We start from the raw sequence: 19,364 nt of genomic DNA, 5'->3' as shown, positions 1-19,364 counted from the left end.
CAATAAAGAATGACTTTAATATGACTTCCATAATTGATGGAGGGTGAGAATATCTCTCCTTGAGTAATAGTGTAGCTCAGAGACTTAGTGTTATATATTTTGGGAATCCAGTCTTGGAGAAGTAGCTACCCTTACAGTGGACCCGCTCTATAACGTTTGCTGTCCCTAAATTGGGTTGTGTTGACTATCAGTAACTCTAAAGAATCTAAGATTTTACTCTACTTGCAAGCTAAGAAGTTAAGACTTTTACCTTTTCATGGATGCTGGTAGAAAATATGAAACTCTGGTCACAATAAAAGGAATTTGTTATTTGCAGCACAGCAGGAAGTAAAAGCCTCATTCTCATGACAATTCTCCCTGTCCCTCAAGTCCCAATGATGATGGGGAGTAGCCCAGATGGATGTAGCACATGCAGTAGGAATCGTGCACTTAAGAACTCAAATCTCCTATGGTGGACAAAAATCTTGCCTGAATTTTGCCCCAGAGGGACAAAGGCTCCCAAGGCTGTTTGCTATCCACATATCTTTGATAACACAGTCAGTGCCTCTTATTTCAAAATTGGGCAGAAATTGTAGAGAACCATGGAGAATTATCTCTCAATAGCGACTCCCTTGAAGATTTTCTTTCCCTCAGGACTCTTGCCCTTGTTGGTATGTAACTTTCAGGCAATTATCAGGAAATGGTTTTTCTGTGAAAAGGATAGTGGGACTCAGAGATAAACACATGACCCCACTTGTAAGAATTATCTTTTTCAGGTTCACAAAGGATCTCTTTATTAAAATAATAATAGGTATATTTATTACCTATGAATACGGATATATTTTCAATTTGAAGAAAAATAACAAAGATTTAAAAAAGGATGAAACCTCAACTGGGATGATCTCACTGATGTTTTAGATGTTCTCTGACTAACAAGATTCTTACTATGTCTCACTCTTTATGAATCTGAGTCCACCACTGATCCTGCCACTGGGAAGTTCAAAACGAGGCCTGGAAACAGCTAGGGAAATTATAAAATTACTCCACAATATGACAATGGTTTAATGAATGGTTAGTATTGTCAAAATACCATGAAAAATAAGATGTGACTTCTTAATATTTTATTACATAATTCAAGAGATAAGATTTTTAAATGTGAGAAATTGAGTAAAAGTATTAAGTACCAGATTGAAATGATAATGTTATAAATAACCATCTGAATATTTGTAAAAGCTTATGTTAGCAAACAACCCTGATGCAAAGAATTCATGTAGGAGATTATTGGTTAAAAAACATCCTGTTGCAATAAAGTAGTTATCTCCTAGTTTAGCTCCCAATACATAGTGGGCCCTCAGTGTAAATTAATTGGTTGAATGAATGGAAAAATAAATGAATTGCATACATTATCTGCATTAGTGATCAAAATTGCCTCTTCTTGCAAATAACCTAGGGGTTCTATAGCAGAATTTCCTAGTGGTTAACTGTGTACTTCTTTCACAGCTCTGTAGGGATAGAGCTCATTCTCCATCCCTCCAAAACCTCTTATACCCATCGTCAACACACATTGCCTACTTGTGAAAGGTACCTCATCCAGGGTTAGTTCAAAAACAGATTTTTCTCTTTCTTTTCTTCTCCTCCCCAGGGGAGAAAAATCTCCAAAACAATTATAATTGAGAAAAATATTTGTTCTCTAAAACAAAACCAAACAGCACTAAAGCCACATTGTAATGGTCACCATACCCCACTACTTCTCCAATAATTCCATTCCCAAAAGAGTGGGAAGAGTGAGAACTAATAATAGTTCTGTGAGCATATATTTTAAAAAATAATAAAATCATGTTACAAGATTTGTTCTAATATTTACATTATTCACCTAATAGCTTGTCCTGGAAATATTTTCACCGGGTTATATACTTTGTAACCCATAGAGTATTTTTTTAAATTTATTTTTCCCCACTTTTATTGAGAAATAATTGACATAATCATGTATAAGTTTAAGGCATACAGCATGATGATCTGATTTACATACATTGTGAAATGGTTACCACAATAGGTTCACCTAATATGCACCTTCTAATATAGATACATTAAAAAGAAAAGAAAGAGAAAAAGAAAAAAGGGGAAAACGTTTTTTCTCTTTATGATGAAACTCTCAGGGTTTACTCTCTTAACTTTTCTGTGTATCATCCTGTTATGTCAGCTACAGTCATCATGTGGTACCTTATATCCCTACTACTTATTCATCTTGTAACTGAAAGTTTGTATGTACCTTTGATCACCTTCTTCTAAGTGCCCCTCCCCCCACCTGACCCACCTCCTCTGGTAACCAAATTCTAATCTCTCTCTCTCTCTTTAAGGTATTACTTATTTATTTGAGAGAGTGAGAGAGAGACAGAGATAATGAGAGAGAGCACAGGCAGGGAGGAGAGAAAGAAGCAGGCTCCCTGCTCAGTAGGGAGCCCAACACAGGGCTCCGTCCCAGGACCCTGGGATCATGACCTGAGCTGAAGTCAGACGCTTAACCACTGAGCGTCCCTAAAAGCATATTTAAAGCCAATTATGATAGACTATGGCTTACCAAGTTTATTTTTTTTAAGATTTTATTTATTTATTTGAGAGAGAGAAAGAGCACGAGCAGGGGGAGCGGCAGAGGGAGAAGCAGGCTTCCCGCTGAGCAGGGATCCTGACATGGGGCTCAATCCCAGGACCCTGGGATCATGACCTGAGCTGAATGCAGACGGCTTAACCAACTGAGCCACCCAGGTGCCCCAATACTCTCTTTATCCATGAGATTTTTTTTTTTAAGTTTCTACATATAAGTAAGATCATACAATATTTTTCTTTCTCTGTCTCACTACACTTAGCATAATGCTCTCAAGGTCCATCCATGTTGCAAATGGCAAGATTTAATTTTTTACGACTGAATAATAGTCCATTATGCATATATATATATATATATATATACCATATCTTTTTTGGTTCATTCATATTGTGGCAAATGGTAGGATTTCCTTGTTTATCATGGCTGAGTAATATTTCATTATATGTATGTACGACATGACTTTACTCATTTGTTCGTAATGGACACGTCGGTTGTTTCCATGTCTTGGCTATTACAAATAATGCTGCCACTATGAAGATGGAACACAGATATCTTTTTGAGTCAGTGATTTTGTTATCTTTGGATATATTACCAGAAGTGGAATTGCAGGATCATAGGGTAGTTCTATTTTTAATTTTTTGAGGATTCTTCATACTGTTTGCTGTCGTGGCTGTATCAATTGACAGTCCCATGAGTAGTGCACATGAGTTCCCTTTTCTCCACATCCACACCAGTATTTGTAACATCTTGTCTTTTCGATGATGGGCATTCTAACAGGTGTGGTTTTAATTCACATTTCCCTAATGACTAGTGATGTTGAGCCTCTTTTCATGTACCTGTTGGCCTTTGGTATAGTCTCTTCGGAGAATGTCTGTTCAGGTCCGTTGTCCATATTCTAATTGGGTTATTTTGATTTTGTTGCTTGTGTTTTAGTGTTATATTAAAAAAATCATTACATTATAATGTAATGTATATATAATATATATATATAAATATATAAAATATATATAAAATATATAAGAAAATCATTATATTAAAAAAAATCCATGTCAAGGAGTTTTATGGGGCTATGTCTCTGCTCCCTTGCTTGGGGGTGGGGGGTGGGAGACAGGAGGGGGTGGAGTACTGTAGACTACTTTCAATTTTCCAGACTCTGTGATTGGGAGGGGCCAGGAACTACCCCCTGCCTTGGCTGTGAATTAATCCTCCTGCCTGTGCTTAGCATGGGAAGGCCCCATGCCCAGTACTTGCCTTGCTCTAGGGGCAATCAACCTGCCTGCCTCTCAGCTAGAGTGCCACTGGGTCACACAGCTTCCAGGAGTTGTCACTAGTCCTTCTGGTCAGATGGGGCTGGAAGGCACTCTCCGCTATAGGTGGAGCCATGACTCACACTTTGCCTGGACATGGGCAAACTGGGCTCTAGGACCAGCAAAATTCTTTTTTCAAGATCTGACTTAAGCAGATCTGCACCCCACCGAGTTCCCTCTCAGAATGCACCCCTAATTTGGTTCTGCAGATGAGCAAAACCACTGGTTGTGATTACTACTTAGGCACTACAAGTGTGAATCAGGTCTGCTAAAATCCATGTGCTGATTGTTGCAAGCCCTCTCCTTTCTCCATCGTGGTCAGATTCCCAATGGCTGAGTCCTGCAGATTCCCCTCCATCCCTGTGGTGCAAAATCAGAATAGGCCCACAAAGCAACCCACGATGCTGGAGGAGGCTGGTTTTTCCCTTGCAATCTCTTTCCATAGGAGGTACCAGGGGCTCAGGGGAGACCAATCTGCATCATGCTGTGCTGGCCTGCAGGAGGGACAATACACTCAATGTGTAGCTGCTCTTCTTAACCTTCCAATGCAGTCTGTCTTGGTCTCTGTGGTGAGGGGGGTGCTTCGGACTCACTCCTATGCCCAGACCAACTGAGCCACCCAGGCCCCCCTGCATCTTTTTCTTAATATGCTTTGCAGATATTTTGTTCCAGCGAATAGTTTTAATTCTCACTTTCTATAATGTGTATTTTATTACAAAATTTTAAGTGTTTAGATAGTTAAATGCATTAATCTTTTCATTTGTAAATAATCCACAGACTATCTATCTAATCTAGCAAAACCTTCTGTACCTTAAATTTTAAGAGTATTTATTCATATTTTATATTTATGAGTCATACTTAAAGATGTAAACATTATAAATATTAAACTAGCCTTTAAATTTTAATATGCAAATATCAAGAATGTTGCTTTTACGTATGGTGTAAAGTTGTCATTTATTTTTCTCCAAATCAGGGTGCATGAGTGGCTCAGTCAGTTAAGAGTGTGCCCTGGGCTCAGGTCATGATCTCAGGGTCCTGGGATCGAGCACTCAGCTGACAGCCCGCTTCTCTCTCTCTCTCTCCCTCTGCTGCTCCCCCTGCTTGTGTGCTGTCTCACTGTCAGACAAATAAATAAAATCTTAAAAAAAAAAGAAATCTACTGTTAAAATATTTTTTTCTCTGAATTGATATCCAATTATATAAATAATATAGATTTAATTATATACAATTTTTCCTGCTTATTTGAAAACAACCATATATTCTGAATATATATGTATGAGTATACTCCTTTCTGCCTTAATGATTTCTTTGTCTATTCTTATAAAATATCACATTATTCAATTGTGTAATTCTATATTTTGTTATGATATGAGATAGAATAAGCTCCTCTTCATTATTTCCTTTGCTGAAATATCAGTGACTATTCTTATAAATTACTTTTCTGAATGAACTTTAGAATAAACACCTTGAGATTTATTTTTGAGTCATATATATATATATACATATACATATATGCACACACACATACATGCACATATATAAATACATATCTTGTTAAGATATTGAATAGAACTGTATGGGTTTTATAATTTAATACAAGAACAATTAATCTCTTCTTTAATATTGAGTCTTTTTCATTTTAAAACATGATTTTTCTCTCCAGTCACTCCCTTTGGCCTCAATAAAGTATTTAACATCTCTTACTATGAATATTTGTAAGTATTTTGTTATTTTAGATGCTATTTTCATTGGGATTTTTCCAGTGCATTTTCTAGTTGTTGATTGTTGCTGTTATCTACAGGAAAGATACTGATTTTTGCATATTATTTTCCTACTTTACACATTACTAGGTTATTATATTAGTTATAACAACACTTCTTTGATTTCCAGGAATTTTCTAGAAACACTGGCATTTCTTTTGCAAGTTGAGAATTTTGTCTTCTCTTCTCAGTCAGTTTTTAAACATAATTTGTTATTTTTGTATTATCTGGGTCTTCCAGAATTAGGCTGCTTATAAAGGAAGAAAGTGTATGGGAGAAGTGTTCAACTCTTGTGACAAACCTACATCTCTCAGGCATAGGTATGATGGAGCACCTATCTGTCATTGGCTTAGTGAATGATTTAGATTCAGCAGAGAGCACTGCTGGAAGCAAGTTACTAATTTCTGTTGTTCATTCATTTTATGGCAACAAAATCTTTCAGGTCAAATTTTTATTTCTGTTCCTTTTTTTTGTTTTAATTTTTGAGCCACCTTTTTATCATTAAAAAAATCAAGCCAATCATTATTTACAGTATCTATTTTTCTATGCTCTATACATAATGCAAATATCCCCAAAATACAATCATTGCAAAACCACTCTACTCAATAAATTTATTTATTTATTTTATTTAAATTTAATTAGCCAACATATAATACACCATTAGTTTCAAATGTAGAGTTCAATAATTCATCAGCTGTGTATAACACCCATGCTCATCACATCACGTGCCCTCCTTAGTGCCCATCACCCAATTACCCCATCCCCCCACCCATCTCCCCTCCAGCAACCCTCAGTTTGTTTTCTATAGTTAAGAGTCTCTCATGGTTTGTCTCCCTCTCTGATTCCCATTCAGTTTTCCTTCCCTTCCCCTATGATCCTCTGTTGTTTCTTATATTCCACATATGTCTACTCAATAAATTTAGAAAAGTTCGCAAGATATCTTCACAATCACAAACAAACACTATTATATAGGGAGTAATCTTGTTTTCTCCTTGAAGGATATAAGATCAATGCGATTTCATTCTAAATTCAGGTGTGACTAATCAACTAAGGAAAGAGATCATAAAAATTCCAGTGAACAAAAACATTTTCTTCTCCATAATGTCTTATATTCTTAGCAAGTAATTTAAATTTTTTTATTGTAGTAGAACCCACATTTGTTATTTATTCTGATCCCAAACTTTAGAGAAAGGATCAATAGAGCATGGTATAATGAATTGTATGTCACTAGAACTATTTCACCATTCAGATGACTCTATCAGCTATTGTAACTCTTTTATATCTCATTCTGTATTTTAATATTACAAAACAAGCAAAAATCCTCATAATAATTCATAAGCAATAGCTATCATTTTCCATTTTCCATAATAATTTTACAAAAACTGTCATTATTGCCAGAATTAGCTTTTTAGTATTTTTTAAAAATTTTACTAATTTTCTTGAGTTATTTCTTATAAAATTTCTGAACATGTATAAGTAAAATAATTGTTTAAAGCTGTTTGTCCAATATGATAGATACTATTTCCAGTGGTTATTTAATTTTATCTTTTGAGAAAAAGAGAGTGGGGGAGAAAGGGTAGAGGGAGAGAGAGAGAGAGAAACTCCTCAAACAGACCACCTTTGTGCTCCTCCAGTGACTTTTTAAATTTAAATTAAAGTTAAGTAAAATTAAAAACTAAGTTCCTTAGTCTCACTAACCATATTTCACATGCTCAATAACCACTTGTGTCTTGTGTTTACTGTGTGGGGATAGCACAGATATAGAACATTTCCATCATTGCAGAATATTCTATTGGACAGCACTGGTTTCAAGTATGGCAAAACTAGCATGTGTTTATTACTTATTATACATTGATTTTTTTTAGAGTTTAATAGTTCATTATAAGTTCTATAGAGATTAAATTAGTGAGATTTAGTGTTATAGTAGAAATAATAACTATTTTCAATTTTAGCCCTGTTTAAAAATAGCACCAGAACTCTCTGTGTAGAAGCTGCTGAAGAACCTAAAAATCAGAAACATCAGGATCCAGGAGAAAAACTGGGGAGGGGACTATCAAAAGCATAGTAAGGAGAGGCCACTTAAAAACTTTCTCACATGATGATATTGGTTTTTTTTTTTAAGTTTTTATTTTAATTCCAGTTAACATACAGCATTATATTATCTTCAGGTGTACAATATAGTGATTCAACAATTCCCAGTGCTCATCACAAGCGCATTCCTTAATCCCCATCGCCTATTTAACCCATTCCCCCACTCCCTCTCCCTCCTGGTAACTATCAGTCTGTTCTCTATAATTAAGAGTCTGTTTCTTGGTTTGTCTCTCTCACTTTCTCTCTCATTTTTCCCCTTTGCTAATTTTTTTCTTAAATTCCACATATGAGTGAAATCATATGGTATTTGTCTTTCTCTGACTGGCTTATCTTGCTTAGCATTATACTCTCTAGCTCCATCCATGTCATTGCAAATGGCAAGATTGCATTTATTTTTAAAGATTTTATTTATTTATTTGACAGAGAGAGACACAGCGAGAGAGGGAACACAAGCAGGGGGAGTGGGAGAGGGAGAAGCAGGCTTCCTGTGGAGCAGGGAGCCCGATGCGGGGCTCGATCCCAGGACTCTGGAATCATGACCTGAGCCGAAGACAGACGCTTAACGACTGAACCATCCAGGTGCCCCAGGATTACATTTTTTTTTAATGGCTGAATAATATTCTGATGATATTGGTTCTTAAACTACTTCGATTCCTCATTCATCTATTCATTAATTCCACAACTATTACTGAGCCCCTGTAAGTGTCAATTATTATAAATGCTAAGGAGAAGCAAAAATAATATGTATAGAATGTTATATGGTAGTAAATGCAAAAGCCAAAAAAACAAATGCACGGAAGTAAATGGGTATTTGGGACTGGGGAGGGACTCCCTATCTTACAGTCTTAGAGTAATCAGAAAAGGCTCCAGTCAGGTAACATCTGAGCAGGGATCTGAAGAAGAACCTACTGTGTTCCTGGCATTGACTCAATACTAGCTTCTGTGTTAGACTCAAGAGTATTTTTGTTTTAGGCATTATGCTAGACTTTGGAACCACAGAGAAGGAAAGGGCTTTTTTAAATGATCCTCAGGAAGATCTACTGGAGCTTAGGGAAGAAGATGAAAGAGAAGATAACCCATTACCATACCACTTGCTAAATGACATATTAGAAGTATGTGCATGTAGCAATGTTTCCTTACCCACTAGGTAGTATTTTTTTCCCAAAGTCATATTAAGTAAGCCTTATTCATAGTATTAAAAATAATGATCCATTTCCTTTTTCAACATCAATTTTAACAGAAAATAACTAATGTTAAATACTAAATTTTAAAAAATGTATTAGCTAAAGTTGGCCTTATTTTGGATAATATAAACACTTTAACTACTTTTCATTTTTTTTTAAAGACTATTTATTTGACAGAGAGAGAAAGAGAGAGTGAAAGAGCACAAGCAGGGGGAACTGCAGAAGCAGACTCCCCGCTGAGCAGGGAGCCCGATGCAGGACTTGATCCCAGGACCCTGGGATCACGACCCGAGCCGAAGGCAGACGCTTAACTGACTGAGCTGCCCAGGCACTCCTACTTTTCATATTTTGAAGTTAAACCATCTTCCCTTCCAGGGGAATAAGGTAACATTTGACAAAGCTAATAAACATAGAATTTAAAATGTAATAAATAAACAAAATTTATGTTTTTTTTTTTTTTTTGGCCAAGTATATCCTAATTAATAAAGGTGATAAAACACGGAAACTTTTTATAGTGAATCTTATCCTACTGACAGGATTTATCAGTTTTTACAAGTGTTTTGGATAAAATGTAAATTAATTGAATTTTCCCATTATTATTCTCTGATTATTTTTGAATAACTCCAAAAGTAAAATATGATATCCAAAAATTTGTATTTTTGAGTTTTCATTTTCTAAACTGAATATTAACAATCTTAAAACAGATATAATTTTTTATGTATTTCATGATGGATGCCTTAGAAAGACTTACATGGAGAGAGATAAACGCATCTATTAGTTATCTCCAATTAACCATGGAATAAATAAAAGGCAGATATATGATTGATTACTAAAAAGCTGTGAGTAATTAGGTAATAAGGCAAAAGTAATGTTATATATTCATAGAGTATAATGTAAGAACATGATTTTGTTTGTATAAATTGATTACCAAGCAGTTGAAATTAATATGACTTTTAGGTAAGGAGTTTTAAAGACAGCAAACATTTGAAAACAAAGCATTCCTATAATTTTTTATGTGACTATAAAAGGATGTCTTACTCTACTATATTCAAAGACAATTACTTGTTTTGGATGAGACTTATAAACAACAAAAAAAGATGTTTATTTAGACCCTGTGTTTTAATTAAGCAAAGCTTTCGACGTAAATTAATTCAGCCTAGATTTTAGTCATGTGTAACATCATATAATTTTACTGTTATTTCTACAGTCCATTAGTTTAAAATTGATTCAATTTATGCTAACACTTGAGTGATTAAATAATTTCCAAGGAAATTTTAATTATCACTGTGGCCGTTTTCTAGATACAAATTAAAAGGTCTTAAACACACACAAGTTGAATTAAGAAAAGGAACTTTTTAGAAAATTCAGACTCTATAGTGGAAACAAAAGGCATTTCTGTTCTGTTTACCATTTTTACTTTTAGTTCTCCTTATTTTTAGTCATATATCAATGTTGGAGCAAGAAAGATGACTTGAGAATTTATCTATTTTATACCCATTATTTTGAGGATGACCTACAGGGCCTTTGCACATAGTGTCTGTGCAACCTAAGTACTCTTTCCCTGAATATTAGCGTGTTTTGTTCCCTTACTTGATTCATGTTCCTGCTAAAATGTCACCTTTTAAGAGAGGATTTTCCTGATGACCCCTAATCCCTTACCCTGCTTTCTTTTTTCTTTTCTTTTTTTTTTAAAAGATTTATTTATTTATTTATTTGAAAGAGAGAGAGAGAGAGAGAGAGAGAGAGAGCACATGAGAGGGGGGAAGGTCAGAGGGAGAAGCAACTCCCCATTGAGCAGGGAGCCTGATGCGGGACTCGATCCCGGGACTCCAGGATCATGACCTGAGCCGAAGGCAGTGGCTTAACCGAGCCACCCAGGTGCCCCTGCTTTATTTTTTCTTATAGCACTTACTAACAGTGCAATATTCTTCACTTATTTCTCTGATATTCAGTCTTCCTTTAACTTTGCCACGGGAGTAAGGTGTCTATTTTGTTTAAAATATGTATCCAGGGCCTAGATGAAGACCAGGTCACGTAAAAGATGCTTGTCCGATATCTAGGAAAGGATACGTGATCAAATGATTATCTGCATATTTAGCTATCTCATGTAGTCAGATGTTATTCTGTAGGCACAACTGATCTTACAGAATTCAGTTTCAAAACAAATGAAAATAACACCCAAAGCAACTGACTAGCAAATCCAACTCTTTCCGTGGTTTCAGGAAATAAAATATTGGATTTAGTTGCATTTCCTCATGACAATATGTTGATTTAGGATTGTTCAAAATTAGATATCCTTCATGATATCCAGATATCTAAATTATCAAAGAGTGTCTTTTGGTTTCTCTCTTAGTTTTCTTTATCCAAGTTTCCATATTTTTCTAAGCCTTTCAAAATGCATTTCAAGGGGCACCTGGGCTCAGGTCATGATACCAATGTCCTGGGATCAGCCCTGCCTCAGGCGCCCTGCTCAGTGGGGAGTCTGCTTCTCCCTCCCCCTGCCTTTGTGCTCTCCCTTGCACTCTCTCTCTCTCCGCCCCCCGCAATTAAATAAATAAAATCTTTTTAAAAAAAAGACAAACTACATTTCAATATTAATAGTTCCTAAATTTGGTTATAAGCTTAGGATTTTATTTGCCAAAGCCATATTTTTCCCTCACAAATTATTTCCAAATTTTAACATATAGATGATTTTGAGTTTAAAGAACCCCTCTCCATGAGTTAATCAAGTATTTACCTGCCAGAAGATGAGCATTTTTTATCAAAATTTTTTGCAGTGATGTGCTCCATGTTCAATTTTTTGACATAGGAAAATGCTTTCTTTAGAGTCTTGAATACTTCATGGCCAAAATGTTGGACGTATGGGAGAGTGAAGAAGAATGTATTATTTAATTAAAACAACCTGCACTAAAATTCAGCTCTTCTGCTTTAAAGATTTTGAGACTCATTGTCTACATTTATATGGAGTGTGAAAAGGAATACTGACCGCATACCAGGCTGTTATGAGATACACACACACGTGCGCACACACACACACACACACACACACGCAGTCAATATAAAAATTTCTCAGAACAGTTTCTGTTACAAAGAGAACACCTGATACATTTAATTCTCTTCTTTCCCTATTCTGTCTCATTCTCCAAAAGTGGCTCAAGTACCATTTTCTTGCAGAGGTCTTAAGTCTCTTAATTCAACATCATCTCAAATTATTTATGACAGAAAACTTTTAACATCTTTGCCTTTACTCTAGATCTTAGTCTTAGAATAAAGCTATTACATTACTTCAATTTGCTTATCAAAGTCGTTTGTTTCTTAACATGAAAAAGATATGCTAGAGGGATGCCTGAGTGGCTCAGTCAGTTAAGCATCTGCCTTCAGCTCTGGTCATGATCCCAGGGTCCTGGGATCTAGTCCCACATCAGGTTCCTTGCTCAGTGGGGAGCCTGTTTCTCCCTCTGCCTACCACTACCCCCTGCTTGTGCTCTCTCTCTCTCTCTCTCTCTCTGACAAATAAATAAATAAATAAAGTCTTTAAAAGAAAAGATTTACTAGAGACTATGGCTATAAAACTTAATACAAGGCATAGTACCTTTTAAAAATGAACCAAAACCATAGGAAATGGGAAAGGAACAAGGAGAAGTTGAGGAAAGACCAAAAATTAAATGGAAGGATATTGTAAAATATAATAAACCATATACATTCTAAAAATTATAAGAGAAAAATAGAGTAAACACATGAATAGCTATATGTGTGCCAAATGCACAGAACAACCAATTAAGCCAATACAGTTTTATAAAGTGCAGGAATGTTTCACAGAGAAACTGAAATTGGATAGGCATAGAGGAAAAGTAAGATTCAAAGGGATGGAAAGTAGAAAGAAGGTCATTTCAGAGTCAGAATAAAGTGAAGAGATAAGAATTTCAAAGTTACCCGAAATGATATTTTTCCAAATTAATGTAATATGCCAAGTGAGCTGTATGTAGCCTTAATGGATCAACACCCATGTCAGGTGAACTCCCAGAGATGGATAAAGTAGAGAATACTTAAGTGCTTTGACTTGTACAAAGAAGCCCCTTGATTTTGTCCTTTTTTTAAAGATTTTATTTATTTATTTGAGAGAGAGAGAAAGGGAGAGAACATGAGTGGGGGAAGGGGCAAAAGGAGAGGGAGAAGCAGGCTCCCCGCGGAGCAGGAAGCCCAATGCAGGGCTTGATCCCAGCATCTGGGATCATGACCCGAAGCAGAGGCTTAGCCAGCTGAGCCACCCAGGTGCCCCTTGATTTTGTTACATTTAAAATTAAATGTAACTAACAAAAGAAATATTTTGTTTTTAGAAAATATGCAAATTCCCCCAACATTAAGTTACCATTTTACTATTAACCAGGGTTAAATAGATACCCATAAATGTGGAAAGTACCTTCCGCCAGCAAAATTCTAAGGATAGGTTTCCGTATCTTTTCATTAAAAGGTACTGTGATTGAAAAACAGCTCTATCCTTACTAGCCTACAAATCGGCCATTTCGGAAGAGAACGTCAATCAGATATGTGAAGTCAAACATTCAGAGATGCGTCTTCTTACTTCTCCTGCTCCACCCTAGTCTGGATTCTGGCCTTAGCATATACTGCTGCCCCTTCCCCAGCCTATCGTTTTCTTCTGTTTTCTTTTCCCTTGTGCATGGGTTTTCTTCAGTGCTTTATGGGCAAAAATTGTTTTTGCTCTTACCCCCAAATTAAGGCTTTTATTCCATAGAGAAACCAGTCTGTGTTTGGTTTGGGTATTAGAGTAAATCTTGTCTCTTCTATTTTCTGGAAGATTTTGTATATAATTAGTATAATTTCATCTGTAAATGTTTAAGAGAATTCACCAAGGAAGTATCTAGGCCTAATGTTGTCTTGGTAGGCAGGTATGAAAGTACAAATATAGTTTCCTTAAAAGTTCATTGGACTATTCATCTACTTTTTCTTGATTGAGCTTTTACAGTTCCTGGTTTTCAGGGTATCTGTCCATTTCATTCAAGTTGTTGAATTTATTTCCATAAAATCTTACTATTTTCTAATTATTCTACAGATATTTATTGATGTCACTTCTCACATTCCCTTTTGATGTCTTTTTGACCCACAAATGATTTTAAAACTTTTTACTTACATTCCAAATATTTGGAGATATTCTAGGTATGTCTCTTAAATATCTTTTGCTCTATAACAATAAAACAGTTCCCATACACATATAAGTACAATTTTTCCCAGGCCATTTATTTTTTTAAGGAATTGGGTTAATCATGTTCCATAATCTATATTTGACTTGTTGCTCTCTCTTGATACTATTCAACATGTTTTTTCTTTCCTTTATATTTCCTGGGATTAAATCTAGAAGTTTGCAGATTCAGACTCAAATTTTGGTAAGAATGATTTGTAGGTGGTTTTCTATCTATCTTTACTATTACTTTATGGGCACATATGGCCTGGTTTTTCTAAGATAGATCAGTGTCTTCAGTTGTTGTTAGCCAATCCATCCATTATTAAGTTCACTAGCAACATTTCATGTGATTTTTTTTAAGATTTTATTTATTTATTTGAGAGAAAGAATGAGAAAGTGAGAGCACATGAGAGGAGGTAGGGTCAGAGGGAGAAGCAGACTCCCTGCCCAGCAGGGAGCCGGATGCGGAACTTGATCCCAGGACTCCAGGATCATGACCTGAGCCGAAGGCAGTCGCTTAACCAACTGAGCCACCCAGGCGCCCTCATGTGATTTTTATAGCATCTGGTAAGAACTATTATCTAGATACATTATTTAATTTGACCCTGTAAAATGATGATTTTATAGTTCTTTTTGTTTATTAGTTGGATTTCTATAAAGGAAATTAACTTTAGCAAATATTTGGCTACCCTTAAACAGTTTATATTATAAGGTAGTTATAATTTCTTCCTTTATTTGCCAATTTGCAGAATAATGAGTTATTATATCAGTACCCTACAAAAGTAGAGAAACTATATAATTTGGCTTCCAAACGGAAACATTTATGAGTGCAACAAGGTGGTATTAACCTAATGCAATAGTCATTGAGAACATTCCAGGCAAACCTAGCCAAAGGTGATCCATGAGCATTTTTAAAAATTCGTTGATTCTTATGTATTTTATATTTTACTTCATTGCAATCATTATTCTTTTTGATGCCCCAAATTGTTTTATCTTTGACCATGCAGAGCCATTTCAACTTGGTACCTGTGTCCTTTTAAGATGATCTTAGTAGTCTTGGATGGATTCCTTGCTTTCTTAGACAAGATACATCATGTTCATCTTATAAGAAATATATATATACCTTCTCCCAGATCTGAAAACTCAGTAATTTTTCAAGGTATCCTTGTTCCTTTTAGCGAGTAGCAGTGTTATTGCTCACTAAAAAAGCTGTAGAATGTGATTGCTTCTGTGTTGTCATTGTCTTTATGCCTTCTCAACAAACAGAGCTTGAAAAGATGCACTTTTTTTAAAAAAGGAAGATTAATAAGTGTATGCTGACATTTTTAAATCAAAAGAAATATTACTTGGATTTTACTTCTCTATTTTATATTTGCTTTTTCTTTTATTCTAAAAATACTGATTATATCCTTGCTTTGTATATTACTTACATTGTTTACTATAATATATATTCACTTAATACTAGTATTTTTACTGGCAATGTCTATTTAATTCAGTTTCAAATTCCATTGGTGATATTTTTAATCTTTTTTTTTTAAAGATTTTATTTATTTTTTGACAGAGAGAGACAACGAGAGAGGAAACACAAGCAGGGGGAGTGGGAGAGGGAGAAGAAAGCTTCCCGCTGAGCAGGGAGCCTGATGTGGGACTCGATCCCAGGACCATGGGATCATGACCTGAGCTGAAAGCAGACGCTTAATGACTGAGCCACCCAGGTGCCCCGGTGATATTTTTAATCCTTAAATCCCAGTAATATGTCAGTTAAAATACCGTGTCTTTAAATCATGTTAAATAATTCTTGTCTGAGTGGTTATGTAACCAAACTGATGTGGGACTTTGGGATATTTTTAAAAATTTTATTTTATAATTCATGTAAAACATTTAAAGTTCCAAATTCAAAACTATAAAACAAGATACTTTAAAAGTCGTAGCTTATCACTTAGCTTGTTTCTATTGTTGCTAATCTCCCAAAAGATAACATGACTAAAACCAAAGTAATGCTGCAATATTGAAACTAGTATTATTATATTTATTGACATATCAACACATAAAAGTACACCCCTAATATGGAATGACTATCTTAAGTGTCTCTGATCTCACTCTAGTCATAAGCAACCTTTTTCCTTGTCTCTGTTACATATTTATATATGTATGCTATGCTACTTCCCATAAACAGTCATTTTCAGGTGTCTGCTTTGGTAGGCTACTTTTAGGAAAATCTCTGTAAGTTTTACAGATACCAGTCCTTAACTTTAGGTTATTTCATCACAGCTCTTTGTACAATGGCTGAGTTCACTAAGCACATTTTTTACTTTTTACTATGTTCTATTCTGACATTAATCTGACACTATTTTGCTATGTTCTATTCTGGTACGGATTTGTAGAAAGCAGAAACTACTAGATGTATGATTCTCCTTTGAGAATAGGTGAATGCTAGAGAGGCTTGAAATGCCATTTTTAGAGCTGTTTCATGCAAAGGGTCATATGCTATATGCTATAAAAATAATGTCTCCCAAGAAACCTTCATCCTAAAAAATTCTGCTGCATAATTCAAAGTGGCTACAAATGTCTGCAATGAAACTCTGGATGTGTGGGAAACGATCGGTCCCAAAGGTATAGGTTACCTTAGTAGTTGAACTTTCACTTTGTAATATGATTTTTCCAGTTCATTTTAGATTATGGGTGGAGAAAAGAATGTCTCTGAAAGAGTTAATATTGTGTTGATTCATATACTGAAATAAAATCTTCTGGAAAAGATAGTAAATTTCAGTTTAGGAAATAGTGTAGTAAAGAAAACTATTAAATTTTATTTAACTGATTAATATTCAAACTTATTTGACCACAGAAGTTTTTGCTCTTCTATATCACATATTAATATGAAGAAGAATTAGTGTTCTACAGAACACATACATTTTGTAAAGGCTGTGTTAAATGAGTTCAACAGGTATGTTTATGGTAAATCTTAGCAGGGCTTTCTAATTCCAACTGTGAATCAAGAATCCTCAAGTTGGAGTACAGTATATAGACCATATTCCAAGCTCCTTTATGTAAGAATAACTTTTCTACATGATACAGACTGTGAAATATTTTTGGAGAGGTGTAATCATTCTTTAATTTTCACAATTTATTTCCCTCTTTCTTACTCAGAGAAGTTCATATAATTTCTACATCATGAAGCGCAGAGAAATATTATTTTTTTACTTATCCTACTTATTATTAATACATTTAATTTTTTAATTGAGGTACATACAGACAGAATTCTGCATATTTCATAAATGTAAAGTTCAATGAATTTTAACAAACTGAGCCCACCCGTGTAACCAGCATCTAGCTCCAGAAATAAAACATTATACTTACCAATTAAAGGAAGGAAAAACATACATTTCCTCAGAATTTCCAAGGCCACCACATTTTCTTTAAAAGAATAGTAAGCAGTGAGGTCAGGAGAAAATTCTACAGAAATTCTGCCAAATTGTACTAGATGAACTTACTGTAGGTTGCAGAAATTGGAGTAGAGGTTTTGCTTATCAACTGCACTGATAGCCACACTGTAGATCCATACTCCTTCCCAAAGCTTTAGATCTAAGAAATTGACCAGCAAAATGTGGAGTAAATACTTTAAGTGAAATCCATTCAACCTTTCAACAAATATTCCCTGCACTGTGGCTATTTCCCTGTGTTCCCCGAGCTTTTGTATATTGACAGTGGGGTTGGAGATGTAGTGAAAAATACAAATAGATTTGTTTTTTAGAAATGCTAATTCATGGGAGAAAGAGGGAAAATGACTGGCCGTTACAGACAGTATTCATGGACAGTGGTAGAAGTGGCAGATGGGACAATTCTCTTTGGAGCAGTATCTGCATCACTTGTAAACATGGCTCTTTATCAATTTTTTTGTGCTATCTGTAATTCTTCTGTCTGTTTTCATGGTCATTTAAAGTTGATTTGGGGGGTGCCTGGGTGGATCAGTTGTTAAGCGTCTGCCTTTGGCTCAGGTCATGATCCCAAGGGTCCTGGGATCGAGCCCCGCATCGGGCTCCCTGCTCAGCGGGAAGCCTGCTTCTCCCTCTCCCACTCCCCTTGCTTGTGTTCCCTCTCTCGCTGTGTCTCTCTCTGTCTCAAATAAATAAATAAGATCTTTAAAAAAAAGTTGATTTGGGAAAAGTGAATGAGGTTCTCCCAATTATCACTATTTTAACTCACTCTGCTTATAATAGCTATAAAAATTGATATATATTATGTGCTCACCATTAATGCTTAGGTATCAAACAATACCATCTCTAAATCTCACCTCAACACTGTGAGTAGATATTATTAGTCCCCTTTTATTAGTGAATAAAACCAATAGAGAGACAAAGCACCTTGCCTTAAATTGTACTGATACTGCATTGAGAAAACAAATTTTAACTCTACATACATCTGGCTCAAAAATCAAGCTCTTTGCATTTCAACATGCAGACTATAAAATCTTTTAGGTTCTATGTTTGTGAGAGCCACACTATGAGAAAGGAATTGTTTTCATTCCACAGAAGTGCAATAACAGAGCCAGGGTTTGAACCCAGGTCAGCAGACTATGGGTGCATTACTCTTTCAAATAACCCAACAGCGTAGTTACGTATATATTTTTTCTTTTTAAATTCAACTTTATAAAACCTCTTTCTGCTAAGAAGTTAAAAGATTTACTATATCAAAGTAAGGGAAACATGCTTCTAATTTCCAACAGAAAATGAAAACTCATGGTTTGAAATGGGAAGAGGGCACCAACATGTTTTTTATTTTTAAGGTACAGCCTAAGAAATGGTTTCTTGGACAAGAAGACAAAAGATTAAAGCTGGATTTGCATCATTCATCTCTGTTTCTATGATTGATAACATTAATATTTCTATGCTGCAGTTAAGGATGATGTTCCTATTTTCAGGTTTTAATATGCATTGAGGTTAAGATACAATATAAGTACATGAAAATAAATACCTGAAAATCAATAAACATAAAATTACATCAGTCAGCATTATGTTCCCCAAGATAGATATACTTACAGAAATTTAAAACCCCTTTTAGTGCAATGAGAGATAAACATTATAAATTATACCACTTTGGTTTAACTGTTTTACCCTTAATTTTCTGATTTCTCTGGGTGAATTGGTCTTATATTTTCTTAATTGATTTTATACTTAGTAAAGTTAACATGCCATAAAAGGAGCAAAAGCCAAAAATGTTAGCTGATTTTGGACATTAGAAAAT

This window comes from Eumetopias jubatus, unplaced genomic scaffold (genome assembly GCF_037043125.1).
Source record: "Eumetopias jubatus isolate StellerSeaLion01/CBP00866 unplaced genomic scaffold, mEumJub1_p1.0 scaffold_14, whole genome shotgun sequence".
Lineage (NCBI taxonomy): Eukaryota > Metazoa > Chordata > Mammalia > Carnivora > Otariidae > Eumetopias > Eumetopias jubatus.
This window is presented reverse-complemented; position numbering follows the sequence as displayed.